Genomic DNA, 5,503 nt, shown 5'->3' on the forward strand with positions numbered 1-5,503 from the left:
TGTCTGAATTCATTTGCTATGTTAAAAAAAAAAAGTACTTGCTGCCTTTTTCTAAGAATCAAGGTGCTGAGGTCATAAAATGCTGATTCATAGGATAATCAAGAGGGAATATGGAGTATATGACTGAATTGATATGTAAATAAGACTGGGCTTTGGTCTATGAGAGAGAAAGGTACCTAAAGAAAACTTTTTAGAGAACAAACATGACTCTTTTGATTTTTTTTGGCAGGTTTTCTGACTTTGGTTGGAAAACCGAAAAGCTACATAGAGAGATAAAATAGCTCTTTTAGACTTTTTCTGGTGAGTTTTCTGACTTTGGTCAGAAAAACGCTATTATAGCTGTAAGGCATTTATGGTTATAATTGTGAAAGGCTTGCTATTAATTATAGTCTTGTTTTCTATTGTTCTGGGGAGTTGATTACTTAATAGTTCTTCTCTACTCTTTTTCCTCATAGTGTTGGATATTTGCTGGCTTACTGTGTTGGGCTTGACTGATTCCTTCCCAGGTCTCTTCTGTTTTCTGGGGATATATTCTTCCCTGGATCATCGTGTGTGGATGTATTCCCTTGTGTAATATTCCTTTGAGAATCTTCTGTAGTGCCATGTTAGTTGTCACAAGTTAAACACACGCCTTAACATGTGTTTGTCTTTTGTCTGGAAATACTTTTATTTCCCCATCTCTTTCAGCACTTAATTTTGCTGTGGTATATAGCAATCTTAGTTGACAGCTACTTACTTTCAAAGCTTGAAATCTGTCACTCCATGCTCTCCTGGTCGTTAGGGTTGGTGCTGATGTATATGATATTGTTTGGCAGTGTTTCCTTACAGGTTTTTGTGTGTGTATGTGTGTATATTATTTTTACATTTTATTTATTTTATTTTTTCACTCTCAAAGTTACACATTCTCCATACCCAGTCTCAGGCCACTCTTTCTCTCTTCCCCTCACTTCCTTATAGTAACCTGTTGTCCTTCTGAGGCCTCGCACTTGGGATCTCTGATCTACTCTTGTCCTGCTCTCGTTCTACCTCTTCACCTTCCCTCCTTTACATGTTCCGCATGCCCCTCTGTTATTCTACCCTCTGTTTTACCCTAGAAATACTGGCAAGACAAGTTGGTTTTGTTCCTGGCTTTTTCCTGTTATACTGCTGTGGTCAGCCTGGGTCCTTTGGACCCATGTGTATACACACACAGTATCCAAAGCTGAACTTTCCATCCCTGTAACATACTCCTCCCTATGTACTTTTCACAGAGGTCCCACTTCTGGGGGCTGTCTTCTGTGTTATGCATTTACTGATATCTTATGGCCATGGCAAATCAAACTTATCTCTTTTATCTTCCGCCATCCTGCTCCAAGGATCCTGTGATGGCAAGGGTAAACCCTCAACTTGAAAGAATCTCGAATCACCTGGGAGAAGGGAGTTTGGCATGCCTTTGGGAGAATTATCTTGCTTATTTGATTGATGTGGGAATATCTACCTCAGTGTTTCACAGAATATCCAAAAGTGTATAAAGCGGAGCAAGCAAGATGAGCACTGGCACCCGTTCATCCATTGCTCTCTTCTGACTATGACGAAATGTGATCAGCTGCTTCAAGTTCCTGACATCCAGAGTTCAATGCCATGATGGTGATGCATTGTAGGCCCCCTAGAACTACAAGCAAAAAAAAAGCCCCTTGTCCCTTAAATTGTTTTTGTAAGGGCATTTTTCTTTTCATCACAACAAAAAAGGAATTAGAATAGTCACTTTCCAAGATCTCCTTTGTGGCCATAAAAATTATGAATTGTTAAAAAATATCCATTGTTAAATCTGCCACAAAAACATCAGTAGGCAAAGTACCTAAAATTGAAAACAAATTGTTATTTCAGGGTGAAATGGGTGTATGTGGGGAGTGAACTGGACAATTTCATGGGAGAGCACCATGAGCCTTGTTCATTGTCTTAGGGTTTCCATTGCTGTGAGCAGACACCATGATCAAGGCAACTCTTATAAAGGAAAACATTGAGGAGGGGCTGCCTTACAGGTTCAGGGGTTTAGTCCAATAACATCATGGTGGAAAGCATGACAACATGCAGGCTAAAATAATACTGGAGATGGAGCCAAGAGCTCTACGTCTTGATCTACAGGAAGCCAGGAAGAGACTGGCAGCTTGAGCACTTAGGACCTCCACAGAGACATATGTTCTCTAACAAGGCCATACCTCCTCCAATAAAGCAATATTTCCTAATAGTGCCATTTCTTATGGCCAAGCCCTCCAACATGAATTAAAACCTGAATCTATGGGGGGTCATACCTATTCAAAACACCACATTCATCATGGGTCAAATTAGTTGAGAATTCTGCCAGTTTTTTAAAAATAATTTCTACTACTCAGGAAGTCCATAGGATTATAGACATGGTCATTTAAAGTTGTATGCTTCAACTTTCATGTTGAGGTTGGCTCCACATACTCGGGAAACTATAAACCACGTAAAAAGTTAACATTTTGCTTCCAAGTCAAGAAGCCACACCAGTACTCTGTTGTTCTATTATTTTCTTTTTATCAATCCTTAAAAACCAGGGTCTCAAAACAGGACCGATAGAGCCGGGGAAAAAGCTTAGTGGTAGAGCTCTTGCTTAGCAAGTGTGGGCTCAATATAGAACACTACTCCTATCACTGTCAATGTATCACACAGCTGTTGTCTCACTCCACAGGACAGGAGTCTGACAGGGCAGGCTACCTAGGTCCTCTGCCCAGTCCTCTGAGTCCAAAGTCAGACAGTATGGAGATATCATCTCAACTGCTCTCATCTAAGATGCTTAATCTCCTCTTCTAAGCTTCATGGTCATTGGCCGAGTTCAGTTCTTCAGAACTGCAACTAAAGCATTGATCGATTAATGAAGTAAGCACGCCACGTTACTTCCTTAAGGCCACTAGGGATCTCCCTGGGTTGTTTTTTTTTTTCATTATCTTCCCTAGGATCATCGTTTTAACTTAAGGTGAAGTGATTAAGAACTTCAATTATTTCCGGAAAATTTCTTCTCAGAAATAGCTAGATTACTCATTGGATGAGTAACTTGGATAATGTGCACTTCATTCAGGTAAGGAACCATATCCGGGTAGAGAATCTTGAGATCACATTAGAATCAACTCTCTCCGTATTTCAGATGGAGCACACATCTCTAATTTTGCTGCCGATCTTGAGGAGCCAAGAATTTCTTTTACATTCTTAATTTGTGGGGGGAAAAGAATCATCTCACGTAGCTGGTGCCAAGAGCAGCTACAATCCTTGTAGGCCACTTGGATGCACTTCAAAATTGTAGGAAGTTGTTTTCTTCAGCAGGCTCTCCATCATAATCAAACTGTGGGAAGTTGTGTGGGAAAACACAACTGCCTAGCTGCAAGAGATGGAGATCATGAAAGAGACTCCACAAGAAGAGGTCAAGGTACCAGTAATTAAGAAAAGATTTTGTTGAATAGCCAGTCACCTGGGTTAAATTAAGTCCATTTCCTTGGCTACGAGGCGCCTGGTCTCTGACAACCAGTCTCTTCTAGAATCCCTCTGTGCCTTTTCAGTAACCCACAGAAATTTTGGTATTCAATACTTTGAGTCCATAAATCCATTATAAAAATAAGAACACACATCACTCTCTGGGAGGTCTGTTTGTTCTAATGAGTGAAGAATAGAACAATTATCTCACACACTGCTGCAGGTGTAGTATGCGTGCCCTTCCATAACTGTGTGTGCAACTGCCAATGGGCCCCCAGTGAGAGCGTATTCTCAGATCTCCCAATTCTCATAGTCCTCCTTTTCTTATAAAGCAGCCAATGCCAAAATTAGCTCAATTCTCTTTTTGAGCCTTTCACAAACTACAGTCACATCATTGAATCTTTTGTTTAATGTATACTCTCCATATGGAGCTGGCCTGCCTCTTCAAAGAGTTTAAACGTTTTGTCTACCCCTGGAAAAAGACTCATGGCCTCCGTTTGAAGTCAGGAAGAGTGGCTGCCTCTGCTTCTGACTCAGGTTCATCTGCACTGCTCCGAGTGAGAAGATGCCAATGTGGTTCAAAGTAGCATTCGGCAAGCACATCTATCTTTGTCTGCCGGTGGCTGTGAAGTGACTGTGTTAGGAGCTATGAAAGCTGGTGGAGAGGCGTCATTCTAGGACACATCTGTGTATCTCATTTATGACAGTGCAGAAATGGAGGGGTTTTTTGTTTGTTTGTTTGTTTTTTTTGTTTTTTTTTTGCAAACGAATGTCCTGTTCATTGTTTACAAAATGCCAGCTCCTGAGTAAAATACAACTGACTACAGACTTGGCTCTGTGCTTTCAACAGAATTAAAAATAGAATGCTAATTTTTTAAAACTGGAAGCACTCTTTATCACCTTGACGGACTGAATTGGAAAACAACACAATTAAACAAACTCTTGAGTTCTAGAAAAGCTATTGCCGACTGCCGACCCCTCCTTACCATCCTTCAGCAGACTGAATTCTTTACACTTGCAGAGAGACAACTCCAGGCAGAGGTTTTCTGGATGTACTTCGGGACCTCTTGCTGCAGACTTAGCTGCAGGAGCCACAGAGTAACTTTGAGAAGGGAGGGGCAGACAAGCAAATGGGGATTTCTCTTCTTGCCCATTTTAGCTCTTTTCAAGTAGAAGCGATGCTCTCGTTTTGAGTATGGAAACTGCTGGAGACAGAGTCTTTTACCTGTGACTGGGCCTCCCATTGTCTGGGCCTGGCTCCAATAGTCAGCCATACTGATATGTGCCTCCCTATCATCCACGTTCTATGAGAAGGCAAGCAAGCTTCAGCTCTCTTCTCTTTTCTTTCCATGTGCATTAATTTGTGTATAGACATATACCACATATACACATATGAATATATTTATATTATTATGTGCATACAAATTTCATTTTGTTCGGACATGCTTATGTCGATAAGTACCTGGTTTGCTTGCTCTCATAAGAATGCTCCTGTCCTCTGTGTCTTAAAGGTCCTAGCCCAAGAGAGTTAAAACAGCATACCTAAGGTTGCTTTTTGCTTTCTTTTCAAAAATTTAGTTATTTACTGTATGTGTTTATGTGCATTGCCTGCATGCATGCCCATGCACTGTGTGAGCATAGTACCTTCAGAGACCAGGAAAGAGCATCAGATCCCCCAGAGGACTGCAGTTGCACTTGGTCGCTAGCTGCCACGTGGTGCTAGGAAGGAAACTCCCATCCTCTGAGGAGCAGCAAATGCTCTTAACCACTGAGCCATCTCCAGCCACATGGCACTATTTCTTAAAAACTCAACAGAGTCAACTAACCTTGACCCTGCGGCTCTCAGAGTCTGAACCACCAACCAAAGGATGTACATGGGCTGGGCCTAGGCCTCCCCAAACGTATGTAGCAGATGTGCAGCTTGGTCTTCATGTGGATCCCGTACAACTGGAATCAGTGCTACCCCAAAGCTGTTGCCTGAATGTGGGATATATGTTTTTCTAGCTGGGCTGCCTTGTCTGGCTTCAGTGTGAGA

At 41.6% G+C, this 5,503-nt stretch overlaps 1 non-coding gene across 1 annotated transcript; it reads left to right on the plus strand.

Annotated features, from left to right (window-relative positions):
• Positions 1-270: 270 nt before the first annotated feature.
• Positions 271-333, plus strand: LOC148001097 (U7 small nuclear RNA). Its single transcript, XR_015639170.1, has one exon. It is a non-coding gene; the product is annotated as a U7 small nuclear RNA (small nuclear RNA).
• The last annotated feature ends 5,170 nt before the right edge of the window (positions 334-5,503 follow it).

Source organism: Rattus norvegicus, chromosome 15, assembly GCF_021556685.1.
Source record: "Rattus norvegicus strain SHRSP/BbbUtx chromosome 15, alternate assembly SHRSP_T2T, whole genome shotgun sequence".
NCBI classification, from domain to species: domain Eukaryota; kingdom Metazoa; phylum Chordata; class Mammalia; order Rodentia; family Muridae; genus Rattus; species Rattus norvegicus.